Genomic DNA, 16,439 nt, shown 5'->3' with positions numbered 1-16,439 from the left:
CCAAATTTCATGTTTCACATTCAAACTTTAGGAGTGAAAAGTATACTTTTTAAAGAACCATTTGCAGTCATAAGGAAAGTGAAATTTAATGGTGTTATTTGCCATTGAAAGAAAAAGAGCATGTTACAATGTACAAGGGTACACCGCATTCTTCAGAAATGTAGGGGTTCTCTTTTCTCGTCCTATTGTGATACATTTCTACATTGTCCATAGCTTGAAATTATCTTTGGCGCTCTCACCCTGGCTAAGTGCCAATCATAGATGACAACACGAAATTGAAAAGGGAACTAGTGTTTCCATCGTTATAACAGCAGTGCCAGCATATAATAATGTCTTTTGCGCTTCCCACAGGGGTGTATTTTAAAATCATGCGGGAGGGATGAAAGGGTTAAATATTGCTTAATACTGCGATAAATAGATATTACTGAATATTTTTGAATGTATCAAGAATAGCAGCTACAAACTTAGAATTGTAATTATGTGGGAAATCCACTTATAGAACAATTCCATCATTAAATTTTAAAATTCTAAAGAGAGCAACCGCAGTTACAGTTTTATGAAAGACCAAAAACACTTTCTAAATTCTAAAGTAAAAATTTGTATTTTTTTATATAGATTAATATATAGTAGGATTAATAACTATGAATTGATGTAATCTTCCTGCCTAAATTATTATAATTAGCTTGAGTGTTCACTCTCAGAAATAAAACTCTCATATTTGACGATTCAGCAATTCTCGAGTTGTATTTCGCAAATTGGAGAATCATTTCGGCATGAAAACACGTGATTTGTCATGAAACACGAACTCTCTAATACATGACGAAAATGTTTCCTTATTTACGAAACCTCATCGTAGTTGCATTGTAGGAGATTGTTAACCAGAATCACGAAACTAGAATGTAGACTAGATCATCGAAAATAAAGTGACGATCAAGTGGTCCGGACTGCATCGTGATCAAGCAGTTGACCTCTTACCATGAAGATCCCAAGTTTGAATCTCGCTTTGGGCATGGATTTAATTTATATCTCTTTTCTTTCAGTCTTGTGTTATTTGAGAAATATTGATCTACCTGTATGGTGCCCATGATGAATTGATTATTAGAAAAGACATTAGGCGATATGAGATGTTTTTTTTTTGGGAAAAAATATAATGAAGAAATATTTATTTAATTTTGACAAAATTTGTCTCCTCGAAGAAGTGACGATAGTTATTTTATCACTTTGACGAAATGTTTGCTCGGAGCACATACTGAGAAACGGTTTCGTCAAAAGCAAAAAAAGTTTCGCGAAATTTGAGTATCCATTTTTTAAAATGTTTATAAAAGAAAGCTGAGACTGGGATTTTAAAATAAAAGATATTTGTAAAAAATATTTTTATTATTTTTATTTTGATTAAATATTTTTATTCATGTAATTTTTGGCCATTGTTTTTATGTTTTTGAAAAAAGTGTTTCTCGCAAAACTAAAACACGTAATATTTCAATAAAATGATTTGTGATGTGACCTTTTTAACACTAAACAACTTTTATTTTTTACTTGAATATGTTGTTGAGCGTATAATATATCATTCACATTAATTTTACATCAATACCTTATGCGTCTTTTTTATGCGTCGCTGAAAACCAAACTGAAAATATTATATTCAGTATGAAAGCCACTAAATCTGATAACATATTTTTTTAAAAAAATTAATGAGTGCTAAGGAAATTTTTTTTGGATAAATTACCTCACTGCCAAATCAAAGATTCCGTTTAAAATATCTTTTTATTCTCTTTTTTTTGTTTTGAAAAAAAGAATGTTTTAAAAATCTTCACGTTAAAACCATTTAATTCAAAAAGTTTTTATTATAGTTAATTGATCGGTTCGTCCTATTTTTGAGAGTCATATCTCATTCATGTTCTATTTTATATTAATGAAGCATATGGATATATTTTTAGCTTCATCTTTAGAGAATCGATAAGAATCATATCATCGAAGTTAGAAAACCCCAAATAATGAAAAAAAGAAAAGAATTGCTAAAACACAAAAAATTTTGGAATGTAATAATGATCATAATTATTTTATTTTCTGACATTCTTTTGGGTGATTATATATAGAACTTCAAAACAAACTTCCGAAATGTCATTACATGTCAAGGTCCCTTTTAGGTTCTTTTAAGGTAAATCTGCTTTTTAAATTTTTAAAATAAGTCTTTAAATGCTGACCACATTACTACAATCATGCCGTTCGTTTCGAAGATTTGGCGAATTGTTGATCTCAAATTTTATTTACTGGCAGTGTCTATTATTTTACTAGGGTGCTCTTACATAGCAATTGCTATTTTATGGGCAATACTGCTTATTTGAGCCGCGATGGCTCAGGGGATAGAGCGTTCGCCCTCCAATGAGGTGAACCGGGATTCGATCCCTGCGATGGCTGGTCGATACGAATTCCGCATCCTGCTTGCACTGACTACAGTGCTGACGTGAAATATCCTCAGTGGTCGACGGATCATGTGTTAGTGTCCCCTTGCCGTCAGGTTAAGCGTGGGAGGTTTACATGGTTTTCTTTACCATTTAACGTAAATGCGGGTTAGTTCCATCAAGAAGTCCTCCACGAAGGAAAATTTCTCCCAATACTCCATCAAGGAGTTCCCTTGTCTTCTGAATTGGGTCCCAAATTACAAGGCTACGGAGTTGAACATTAGTAGTCGTAAACCCATAAAAATTGGGTCGGCTGTTCAACGATGGTTATAAAATAAAATAAAATAAAATAAAATAAAATAAAATAAAATAAAATAAAATAAAATAAAATAAAATAAAATAAAATAAAATAAAATAAAATAAAATAAAATAAAATAAAATAAAATAAAATAAAATAAAATAAAATAAAATAAAATAAAATAAAATAAAATAAAATAAAATAAAATAAAATAAAATAAAATAAAATAAAATAAAATAAAATAAAATAAAATAAAATAAAATAAAATAAAATAAAATAAAATAAAATAAAATAAAATAAAATAAAATAAAATAAAATAAAATAAAATAAAATAAAATAAAATAAAATAAAATAAAATAAAATAAAATAAAATAAAATAAAATAAAATAAAATAAAATAAAATAAAATAAAATAAAATAAAATAAAATAAAATAAAATAAAATAAAATAAAATAAAATAAAATAAAATAAAATAAAATAAAATAAAATAAAATAAAATAAAATAAAATAAAATAAAATAAAATAAAATAAAATAAAATAAAATAAAATAAAATAAAATAAAATAAAATAAAATAAAATAAAATAAAATAAAATAAAATAAAATAAAATAAAATAAAATAAAATAAAATAAAATAAAATAAAATAAAATAAAATAAAATAAAATAAAATAAAATAAAATAAAATAAAATAAAATAAAATAAAATAAAATAAAATAAAATAAAATAAAATAAAATAAAATAAAATAAAATAAAATAAAATAAAATAANTAAGAGTAAGATAGATAGATAGGTAGATAGATACGTAAAATCAGTAATTTTTTTAGAAAAACAAAACTATATTTCCTGAAAAGTCAGTAAAATGGGGGTTCTATGTTAATTGCATAACAATAATTCCAAGGAATGGAAATTTTCATCAATACCAACAAATGCATGTCTTATTGTGACATATCACGCTACTATACATTTTCGAAGTAAATTTTCTTCGAGGTCATCTGATACTTTAGATATATATGTAAAAAAGAAGAGTTTTTAATGAATACATTCGTTTCGCGAAATATATATGTATAAAAAAGAAACAATAATAGATATTGTAGTTTTATGTAGAAAACGAATACTTCCAAGTATTTTTTATGACTTACAACATTCTTCTCTCAAATAAAAAGAATTCTGGTACTGAAATTAATAAAAAATGCTGAAGATTCTTTCCGTTAGACAAAAACAGGTCACATTTAATGTTTGTGTATCAACGAAATGCTAAGGCAACCGTATCTCAGTTTCTAACTCAAATGAATTTCAGCTATTTTTTTCTATTTATTTTAAGTAAAAAAAACTAGTTTTTGTTTATTTGCACTTGACAATTAGCTCTGATCCACAACACTTCGAAAGTCCATCCATGGTTGCTTAGATTCAAGGACTCTTATGAGCTATATACTTAGCATACATTTAATCAAGCTTTTTCTTTTTGATAAAGCTCATTCCTATATATTTATATAATTACTCACTAACTTTAACATATGGATTAATTTTAACAACTGTTGAATTAAATTTCTTTAAAAACTGAATTTTATGATTATTAAAAGTATCAGATTAAAATACGGCAATAACACTGGGAACAAATTTCGGTTGCTCTTAAGCACTGTTAGAATTTTCATTCTAAAATTATGGCAAAATAAGCAGCAGCAGTTTGTGCATTCAATTAACCGTAAAGTTTACGGTAAAGAACATTTTGTTAACAATAAATAATGTTACGTTTGAACAAGAAGATATAAGGAAAAAACTTATATATAACGCTGAAAACATACGGTGCGAGTGTTTCGATCGTGGTAAGGAATAACTGCAATATAAAATAGCGAAAACATTAGTGGCTACTTTGACATTTATGATTGATATTTTAAGAATGCAAGTGTAGCTTTTAGAAATTCATAAAATGTCGATAAATAACAAAGAGAAACCATTTATTTTTTAACCTTATCAACAACAATTATCTAAACAGATTCACTTATAGGGAACGATTTATTAATGAAAAACCTAAAAATAAAAAAAATACAGGCAAACGATATAGAATCTTTATTTTAAGATCTAAAAAAAATAAACTTTAAAAATTCCACGTCGTATTAAAAAAGACTTAATTCATCAATAAATCAAATTTATTTAGAATCAAACCTTTTACCATCTAAAACGTACAGAAAGATATATGTAATACAATAATTAAATACTTTTGTATTAATAAAAGCATTAAAACTTCATTCGTTTTCATATAATATCTTTAGTAAAAGATAAGGGTAGAAATTCTATTTTGGGACTTCAAGGCTAAAAACATGCCAATGAATAATAATTAGATTAATACTTCAAAAGAGAAGTTATTTTAAGATCTTTCACTTCCATATAAGGAAAGATTAAACGATTTGCTATGAGTAATAAATAAATTGATGAGGCGTAAGAATACAGAAAAAGGCATATGACTGGGCCTCTTTACAACTAAAAATCATCCTATAAAATGCAGGAGCAATGTTTTTGCGTGTCTTTTTTGGTGTATAATGTTTACCAACTAAACTCCGTCAGATCTGACTGTAACTCTGTCTCTCCCTCTCCGTCTGGAGAGGGGTGAAACTGCTATTTCACCATCGTTTAGCTAAATAAAATATCATGCCGAAACTGGACTCGTTAATCATGTTGCTCTCAATACTAATTTCCTAAAAATTATTAGATATATAAATGCATTAAAGTAGCAAACATTTTTAAATGTGAACATTATAGCATGTTATGCGTCATAGCGTATGTAGTTTTAAGTTTACAGCATAGTTTCTGAAAACAAATTTTTATTTGAAACTTTTAAAGCACATAAATTGTTTCAGATATTTTAAATTAAAAATGACTTAAATTCGTACCGTAAAAGGAGGCCTAAATGCTAGATATTCTGTGCATCACCCGTTCTCGCAAATTCAATTTAGAAAAAATTAAGTATGTGAGTTAAAGACAATATAACTTGGTTATATCTAAGCAGAGATAACACACAATTGCGTTATCGTAAAACTGCATCCGATAAAAAAAATTTTTTTACATAAGAAGAATATTTCTTATCTTTTTAATACTTTACAATCACTCTAGCATAAATTATTTGTTTTTATTTACCAATCTTACTTGAGACATTATTCTAGTTTCTGATTTCTATATGTTTCGCAATTTTTAGGATCAAAATAGAAAAAACCATCGGCAACTCGTAATTATCATGACACGAAATTTGAGAGAGTCAAAGATTCGAAGTAACAATTATTTTTTAGGTGTATTGTCTCTTATAGTCATAGAAATCTTCCGTTTAATTTAAAATTCAAGTCATTTTATTTTATAAGTTAATGAAATAAGCAAATAAATACAACAAAACTGCATAAAGGAAACAAAATAATAACAATAAAAACTCGAAAAACGTGTTTTGTCTAAAACATGCATATTTGAAACCTCTCATCAAGTAGCAATATTTCGAATTTTGAAGAAAACCGTTAAAATCACATTATCAATTGAAAATCACATTATCGCTGTTAGAATTTTTATTCTAAAATTATGGGAAAGTAACCGACAGCAGTCTGTTCATACGATTAACCGTAAAGTTTTCGGTAAATATTTTCTTGTAACCTCTGCCGTTTTGAAACCGTTTACAACTAGCATGGTTATAAAATCATGAATAGAAAATTAAAGGGTTTCTTAGCCGTTAACAGCTTTAATAGTTTCAAAACCGTAAAAACAATTTACTGGATGTAGGAAATAGGCTTTTCGTTCGATGAATCTTTTCTATATCGGAAAGAGCAGGAAGCAAATTGGAGGGTTTAGAATATAAGAAACTTTACGTGTAGTGAAGGCAATGGAGGAAATATTATGATGTTAACGCTGGGGACTCACAAGCCAGTTCTGTCGGCCATGAGACTTTCAGATTAGTCCTCTCGGCTGTAATAAGCACGCAATTGTAAGAAATTAAGTGGCTTGATTAGGTGAGCTTAGTTGGTGCGATAAAATTCTGGTCGCTTAATCGTATAAAGTGAAAGCAGTTAATAAACGGTTTTCTCACAGTTAACAGTTTGATTGCCATCTTTCTTATGGTTATTTGGCTGTTTTGTTTGAATATGGTTATTATTATTATTGTTGGTAAAATATCAATATGGTAAAATATGAATATGGTAAAATAACAATTATATAAAATGTCATTTGACCATTTTTTTCGAGAAATTTCTAACAATGTAGGGACGATTTGTTTTCTCATTTCTTTTTAGTTTTTTATTTTACATAATTATTTGCATTTGAAAAAGTAAGATTTTCTTCGTAATTGTTTTGTTTTCGATTTTTTCCATTGAATACTCCTTAGTAGGGGAAAATTTGACAAAATCGGGAACCTACACTTTGGACTTATCCACTGCTGTCACTTATCAAAACGATGAAACTAGGTATCGATATTTGTTATATTGTTTAGAAATAAATTAAGCTGAACAGTGTCCCCAGTCAAACTTTTTTTTTTTTTAAAAAAAAGAAGGCTGGTTGCAAAATTTTTACTATTCTTGTTAGAGAATCGCTACCAGGGATTTCTGTTTTCAGAATATAAAATTGAAAAGGTAAGGCAGTGAGTTTCCGAGTATTCTTTTAGAAATTTTATAGCCAGTTTTTTTTAGATAAATGAATTTATCTACTTGTCAACGCCAATGCTTTGAAAAATTTGATTAGAAAAAATTAACTTCGTAGTTTCGAATTGCTGGAAGATTTATTTCTGGTAAGTTCAACGTCTGATAACATTCTAAGTATAACGATATAAGAACAACATTTTCAATACATCATCCGCAATAATTTTGAGTGCAAATCCATTTTTACGGTAAAATCCACTTTTACCGTAAAACACTACCACAAATTTTACACTAATGTTTATTTAATTCGAGTAATTCAGTGATTTTACTGAAATTATTACTATTAAAATCAGGTTGGTAGATATAAGACTTTTAACTGTGAGAGTTAGGTATAGAGAAGCATTATCAAACTCTTATTTGTGGTATTTCTGTTCTTAAATCTGATCCACAAACTTAATTTACTAATAGTTACAAACAAATTAAATTCAAAATTACATATTTTCTTTGCTTCCAAATTCGTTGTATGTTTAATCAAGCAAAAATGTTATTGTATATACTTGTATTTAACATTATAACAAATATTTCATTAGGTGAAAACGTCGTTTTATTTTTTGTTTCAATATATATCCGATTTTATCTGATCAGTTTAGATAAAAACCATATATTAGCATTCTGAAATTTTTTTTATGATGTGTTATTGCTTTTTTTGAAATTTTTTTTCCTGAATAATATTGATTTTTGGAGCTAAAGGGATTATTTAATTCCTTAATTTTTAATTATTTAATCCTTAAATATCTGCCCTTTTAATTTTTTGAACATATAAAAAAATTTTTAAAAAGAAATCATAGACATTTGTTTTTTTTTTATATATTCAAGGTGTTCCGTAATAACCACCCTTAATCTTTATTTTAGAACACTTCTTCAAAAAAGAATTCATAAGAATTTTCAGATTTAGAATTTTAAATGAATAAAAAAATAAGAAAATAAATTGACAATCATGGTCAATATCAAGTAGAAAAAAGATAGAAATAAAATAATAATAATAATAAAAATAGTCTATTTGTCAGGGAAAATTAACAGACATTTCTATTCTATAAGAAACTATCGATTTATCAAAATTAATTTAAAGATTTTTTTAAAAAAGTTTTTGAAGAAAGACTTAAGAAAAATCCCAGTCTTACTCAACCCCTTTTTTAAACTTAATCATCTACAGAATTTATTTTGTACGGAAAATATGTAGAAAATCTTGGGAATGAACTCTGTAAATTTTTTACAAAATACAGGCTTAAAATGTAAAAAACAAATACCATTAGATCTTTTTCAGAATCTGATATCGTATTGTATTTACATTTTATTATAATTTTGTATTTTCTTTAAACATTAGTTATGATATTCTGTAAAGAAATAATTTACTAATAGCTAATACTTTATATCTCGTTACAGCTATTTAACAGTTAGTTGTAGTGATTAACGCATAATATGTGGTAATGAAGTCAGGATAACGCAAACATTTTTTTAAAAAAGCTGTGTATTCAAAATGACTAAGAAATGTCGACAATAAATCTGCAAAAAGTAAAATTTAGAAATGCAGGATTTTTGACGAAAATGTGAAGGTAATTTTCCGGTAAATTTAGAGTAAATGATTTAAACCATTCCATAATATACTCAAATTTACAAAAGTTATAAACCCATGTGATAATATTTGAGGAATATACATGCACATAAAGAAATTCTGAGTTTTATTTTTGCTTCGTTTTGATCATGAATTTTTTTTATAAAACTACATTACGTTTTTTAGTTCTGTAGGTGATTTTAATTTAATCAATTCAATTAATTTATTAAAATCTTGAACATTTTCTATTTTATTTCCAATGAGCTGCACAATCGGTCTTGCCGATGAGCAGACCTAGTGCGTTCTCCAGAGGTGGTATCCACTCTTTCAGGGCCACCACAATGGGTGAGATACCGTTGGTCATGTTAATAAAAAAAGATAGTTTCTGCCACGCTAGATGGCAGCACCGAGACTCTATTTGGATGCTAAAGTGCACTAGGAATTTAATTTTGCCGAAAACGCCAAGAGCCAATAAGGCAGTCCAGGGATCTTTTACATGCCGCATAATCATACGACATGGCTGCTGAGGATTTTCTGCATCCCAAAAATCCGGTGTCTGGGCTGGAGATCGAACCCGCAGACTTAGGCTTAGAAGGCTGATGACAAACCAACTGCGCCCCCCAGCCACAAATCTTGAACATTGCTCGTTAATTATTATGATTATTTACTGCTCAAAATTAATTCCTAATTTAAATTTGTCAGAAAAAGATAGTATTGGATTGTAAGATTATTCGAGTGATCATATTTAAGCCTATAAGAGGTACAAACATTCTTACCCGGCAGGCTAAAGAAAGCCCTGAAAATTTATTCCCTGTATTTTGCTTTTTCTGACGAATGTCAAATAATGGATTTTTTATTTATTTGCTATTTACATTGGCGTGCAAATATAGGCACTGTTCACTCCTTCCCCTAATAGATACGAGTTGAGTTGTCGTGCTGATTCGTAATAGTGAAATGTAGTATTTTATAACTAGACTTTTCCTTGACATTTGCTTCCTGTCTGGCATTTTTTTTCGAAACAGTAATGGAAAAATAACAGAAACCTTTTCGGAATACGTAATTTAAATAAAAAAATATATACAAGTACGATTGTCGACGTTGGAATTTCGAATTGAAGCAAACGATTTCAAACAACTGTATAAATTATAACCTGCTACATCTTTAATATTTGATTTTTTTCAAAGAGAAGAAATGAAATTGCTTTAATATTATGGAGTTAGTTATCTTTAATAAAACTAACTAAACATTCTTTTTAAATTGTGATTAAGATATTCAGAAGTGATGCTGTTTTAAAAATTTATTCATAACATTTTTAGTACATCATATAAATTTAAATGCTATGCTACATGCAGTCAGTCTTATAACTTTTCAATGGCGATAGTTATTCTGATTTAGTGATTAGATGATAAGAACGGGAACTTATAACGGGGAATATACACCGAAGAGCCATTACATTATGATCACCCTCCATCTATAACAATGGGCTCGCCTAGGTTTTCATGGTTTCTCTCNTATGGTCCTACATGTTATTAGCAGGGTGGTCATAATGTAATGGCTCTTCGGTGTGTATGTCTGTTAATTTTTCATGAAAATCTTCCTTCGTTTGGCGAAAAACTTCCATCCTTTCATTTCATTTCACTGAAAAAATGTGAAATAATTGTAAAGATTTATGCAATAATGATAAAATAGAATTTTCAATTGGCAAGATTCGGTTTACTATATATAATGAGCACTTCAGACAAGTATTGTCAAACTAAATTTTGTTAGAAGAACCTTAAGCTTAGAATAAGTAACGAAAAATAATTTGAAATTGTTTAACCCCTTCCTTCTCGCTCCTGTGAAAATGACGGGGTGAGTTTTCGCCCTCTATTTCTCGCTCCCGTGACATTTCCGGGCTGGAGTGTTCAGTAGTAACGCGCCAATAAGAATAAAACTAATTCTTTTCCTTTGCCCGGAAAACATTTTATTTCGCATTTTACACACTAGATGGCAGTACCAGGATATTTTTAAGGTAATTGCAGATAGTTTATTTTAAACTAGATGTCAGCACTAATCAAATACGTGTAATTGTGATATGTGAAAAAATAGGCACTTTTATGACCGTTTTCTTGAAAATTAACCGATCGTTAAGGGGTAAGTGATGAACAGAGAGATGTCGAAGTAATAATAATGAGAGGGTGTCTATTAACTGTTATTATATTTCGGAAGTATCAAAGCTTATTTTGTGGAGGTGCTGCTTACCAAAGGTTTCATTTTGCTTACTTGCTTACTTCTACCAGAAGATGTAACCAAATAATAAAACTAAATAAAAAATAAAGTAAACTAGGAGCTGTTGTAGAATAAATATCATATTCACTCAGAGTTTTAAAATGGATTTGTGATTTTTACATAATCACAGTTTAATTTCATAATCGCCTTTTTTGAAAAGTGCCCAATATGAGAGACTCAAAGTATAATTTTATAACTATTTTAAGACTAGTCATCTTTTTATCGATAAATTTTTAAGCTAAAAGCAATCTGTTACATTTTGATTTGTCTGACGGATATGAGCCAAATCGAATGTCCATCTCTTTAATTAAAATTAAGCTAATAGAATAAAACGAAATATTACTTTTGTTTGAACGAAATTAACCTGTTAAACGTAATAGTTACCTAAAAATTCTTTATATTCTTGTTTTGCTTCTTTACTTCGTTTTTTCGGGTGTCCAGTCATTGACCTTCCCTAGGGAAATAGAAAATAAAAAAAGTACGGTTACATCTGATTTTAAACGACTGAAATAAATACTTTTAAAATTTATGAGTATTTAAAAAAAAGTGCTTGAATCCTGTTTTTTGAGTTTTTATTCAATTTATCGCTCAGTTTGTTATAGCACTGCAAAAATAAAGTTATATCATTTTTTTTTTGTGCAATTGTATTCCTGTGTAAAGGTTACGCAGTATTCATATCTGGCAACCGGGTTCATGAAGCAATTTTAAAGAAATTAATTTAGAGCTGTAATTTAACTTAGCTGTAATTTAAAGCAGCAACTAACATACTTTTTTTTAAATAATAAAAAAGACTACATTGTTAAGTGATTCCGACAAGATGAGAATATACACCGAAGAGCCATTACATTATGACCACCCGCCATCTATAACAATGGGCTCGCCCAGGTTTTCATTGTTTCTCGCCCAGGAACAATGCTTTCATGGGGCACATTACCCATAATCCTCATAGAACAATCCCTGACGTCTGTAAGCTACTTGAACATAGTTTCAGACCAGGTTCACCCATTCATGGCAACAGTTTTTCCTGCGGGGGATGGTGTTTACCAACAGGATAATGCACCATGTCATAAGGGTCGAATCGTCATGGATTGGTTCGAGGAACATTCCAGTGACTTTCAAGTCATGTCTTGGCCCCCAAATTCACCTGACCTTAATACAATAGAGCATTTGTGGTCCTACTTGGAAAACCAAATTCGTGCTGCCACGCTACCCCTTCGCAATGTGAGGGAATTGGAGAACCAGTTGGAGAGCGCTTGGTACCAGATACCTCAGACTACCTATCGGCACCTTGTGGAATCAATGCCACTGCGGGTGCTAGCAGTTTTGAGGGCTAAGGGTGCCTACATGTTATTAGAAGGGTGGTCATAATGTAATGGCTCTTCGGTGTATATTGGCTTTTGATTATAAGGATTATTTGGGCAAGAGTTTCAAGAAGTTCTTAATCACATAATTTGATCGGGTAATATGAGGAAAAAGAAAAAAAATAATTAAAGACTTTGAATGGCTTCAATAGGGGAGAGAGAGTTATGTTGCAGGAAAAATCTTCTATGATACATCTTTTTAAGGAATATATGCTACAAACTTAATCTAAAAATGGACTTTTCGATTCAAATATTGCCAATTTTTATAAACTGATAATTTTTATAACTGAGTATCAGTTACAAAAACATGATGCATTTAGAATAAGATACATGTAAATCTTAATTTATAAAGGGAGTGAAAAATTCGGTCCCGTACCTATTCGGGTACCGGGATCGTGTTCCCGAATAGATACCGGGTCCGTAGTAATTGTAATGATATTGCCATCCAGGAATAAGTTTAATAGATATTTCAGATAATTTTCATATTTTTTAATTTAAGCAAGTCTTCGCGGTTATACTTCTTTACATGTTAATTTCAATTAAAGTGCCAGGTATTTTAAAGTACCAAGTTCGAAATATCAGATGTACTGATATAGACCCATATAAAGCTTGTCGGTATGCTTTTTGGCATTCCCTTAAGAGCTGTAATGGAAAAATTAGATTGTCTTAAATTTCAAAACAAAAAATAGAAATTTGTCACTAAACGTAAGATTATTATAAGGTTTTTTATTATAAGGACTTTTTGTCCCTCTTTATGATTTATATTGGCTTAGTATTGTTATCCACGCTAGTAAATTTAAACCATTTCTTTGTATTTTTTATTCCAAGAGTACTTATTAAGCTGCTGAAACCAGATCAAGTTACCAACAAATCCTACAAAATTAAAGATAACCGTAATTAGCAACTAGTTAAATAATCATTAGGATCAAGTTGAACACTCCTCAAAGACGAAACCATCATGTTCCTTTTTACCATAAATCTTAGAAATTTGCATCCCGCAAGACAATCGAAGCAATTGCTTCCTTATTTCGAAATTTTGACGTACAGGAGCCGTATCTATATTCTACTAAATGTTCTTCGTTAAACGGAGATGTCACGCGATGTCAAAAATGGACAATTGTTCGCTTAGGAAGTGACCAAGATACGTGATGAACGACTTGGACTACGCCCTAACGGGTAGGTATAGAAAAGATGGACGATTCATCAGGGGGAGTTTTAAAAAAATAACCAGGGTTAAACTGCTATATAAAGCGATTAGACGGGCAGAATAAAATCAGGGCCGGAACGTCCATTAGTGAGTTTTTTTTATACATGTGTCCTGTCAATTTATTTGGAAGATTTAAATAAAATCAAGGTTAACTTTTCTCTCTTGCAAAATATAAAGATATTATATAAATTTTGGTGAGCCCATAATATACTTTAATATGATATTTTATATTTGAATTTTAAAATAATAAACCAATTAATAAAATTTTTTATCAACTTAATAGATTTTAAGTTGTCCTCTAGACCATTAATAGTCCTACAGTTAAAAGATTGCCTTCTGAAATGCATTTTCCACGTTTAGCAAAACCAGGTTCCCCTTTTAATAGACAGGGAAACGATATTAGTTAATTAGTACTATAGGCAGCATATCACTCTTTCAAGTACGCAGGTTCTTCGAAAGTTCTGTAAAGAGCAAGAGCCGAGATTAATCAGCAGTAACTGTCCTACGCAGCAGAATCTACGTACGAGAACGTGCTGTGTTTTATGTGGAAATGCAAAGTCTGTAGATACAGAACAGTCTCGTTTTATACAGAGCCTGTTGGAATCTGGCACAGAGCCTGTGTGGAATGCTATGTCAATTGACAGAATTGAAGTCTAATCTCTCGATTCTGCCTAGTTTGCTCAAATACAGAAACGCCAGCGGGATAAAAAAGAAAGAAGCTCAGTACTTTGTTCGAGTTAAATACATTATACTGCAATCTACAAAGCAATTCAATAAGTAATCTTACACAGCTATTCTGTTAGAAGGTATACCACCTACTATTTTAACCACTTTCAGTCTTCTTATTATTAGCTTTCTAGTATCTGCGGTGCATTACGATGCTAGAAAGCCGTAAATTCTCGTCCATTGGTGTGGTGGACTATAAAAATTGCAATAACTCAACTTATTATTTGATAGTTATGAGGCTAAAAACAATATAAAGCTTCTACGGTATTTGTAGTAACTCATGAACTTCTGAAGTATTCTAGATGTGGAATGCAAACAATAACAATACGAGTACTTGGATATTTTTCCTGCTCTTAAAAAACTTCGAAGTACATCATTTAAAGGTTAGCTTACAAGGAAATAAAGGCGACAAGCAACATGCCGTTGATCCTGAAATTGTCTAGCCTTTTTCTCCATGATTTCTTGGCCGACAAACTGGCTGTTGAAAGAGTGCCTTAATTAACTGTACTTCATGACTACTAGGTATTCTCGCTATGGCTTGACAGACAAAAATACATTTTGAAATAAACAACAAATATATCATATCACAATTTCGAAATAAACATACATAAATTACATGGAATAACTTCCTTCAAGCGTGTTTTATCTATCCTGTGTTAGAATAGAATATGTTTGGCCTTCTCATTAATGACTCCCTTTGACACCGAGATATCCAATGATCTTCCCTCTTTTTTTTACAGTTTTTTCTTGTTGTCAGATTAAATTTTTTGCACTTTTTAAATGGCTTACGTAAAGTAAGTTCATGTAATTAAAGATTGGCGAATTATTGCAGATTCTGGAGCTAGAAACACTAATTTCGACATTATATTTAATCCTATTCCAAAAGATTTAATCATTTAATCCTATTCCTAATTCATTTCAAAAGTGTCCTCCTAAAAAACTTCCCTATTTTATATACTTATAATTCATTGTTGATCGAAGTGATCTTGAATTACAAGAAGTAGAATGTCTATAACAGGTAGTTTCAAATGCTAAAATCCACATTTGAATGAAATCAATCGTATTTTAAATGGAAAATTTTCAAATGCTGCTTTTTAAGATGAAGTAACTCAGAAGAAATTATTCAATCCATTTCGTTCAAATTTTGACATTTAAAAGTTACGTAGCTTTACAAAGTAAACACATTTCTATGTTTTAAACTTTTTATCGATAATAAGTAAATTATGCAATAAAGGTTGTTACTGAAAAACTTTTCTGCGTCAAATTTTATCTGGGGGAATGAGCTTTGAAATTGTGTGAAGAAAAGATAACATTTAATTAAAGGCAACAATTGCAAGAAAGAAAATTTTTTTTCTAACAGTGGCTTACAATTGTCAGAATTAGAATGATAATATTTACGCTCAGCCGACCAGGTGGCCGAGTGGTTAGCGTGTCAGACTGCGGAGCCATTGGCCGCGGGTTTGAATCCTGCTCAGGGCACGGATGTTTCTTTCTCTCTCTGTGCTCTATGTCCTTTCCTCTTTGTGTGAATGTGACCCGCCCTATAAACGGGCTTGTGGTTGTGTGACGTGGGCGACGCTGCTGCACTGACGTGGCTTCGCTACAGGTGCTTCGCTACGTGGCTTCGTGACGTGGCTTCGCTACGTGGCTTCGCTACGTGGCTTCGCTACAGGTGCCCACTGGGTAACGAGAAGAGAGTAGCAGTTCTGGCATTTCTGTGGCCAATGGGACAAACCCCAAGTGCCCACCATTAAAAAAAATAAATAAAAATATTTACGCTTTTACGAGTGTTTTAAGCAACACTGTATTTAAATAATTGCAAATTAAAACTATTTGAAGACAGTTTTAAAATTAATATCTCTTGTTGTGCATCTTGCATTGTATAAAGTGTTCAAATGTGTAAGTTTGTTTAGTAATTTTTTTCTGAGTTCTAAAAGAAAGTAAGTGTTTTTAAAATGGAGAT

At 30.0% G+C, this 16,439-nt stretch overlaps 1 protein-coding gene across 3 annotated transcripts in view; it reads right to left on the bottom strand.

Annotated features, from left to right (window-relative positions):
- LOC107438736 (uncharacterized) overlaps window positions 1-5,714 on the bottom strand; it is a 77,435-nt gene extending 71,721 nt beyond the window's left edge. For all 3 annotated transcript variants that reach the window (XM_071179963.1, XM_071179975.1, XM_071179985.1), the window contains exon 1: window positions 5,587-5,714. The gene's annotated coding sequence lies outside the window, so the exon portion shown is untranslated. The remainder of the gene's footprint in view (window positions 1-5,586) is intronic.
- Window positions 5,715-16,439: the final 10,725 nt, after the last annotated feature.

This window comes from Parasteatoda tepidariorum, chromosome 1 (genome assembly GCF_043381705.1).
Source record: "Parasteatoda tepidariorum isolate YZ-2023 chromosome 1, CAS_Ptep_4.0, whole genome shotgun sequence".
In the NCBI taxonomy this organism is placed as follows: domain Eukaryota; kingdom Metazoa; phylum Arthropoda; class Arachnida; order Araneae; family Theridiidae; genus Parasteatoda; species Parasteatoda tepidariorum.
This window is presented reverse-complemented; position numbering and strand designations above follow the sequence as displayed.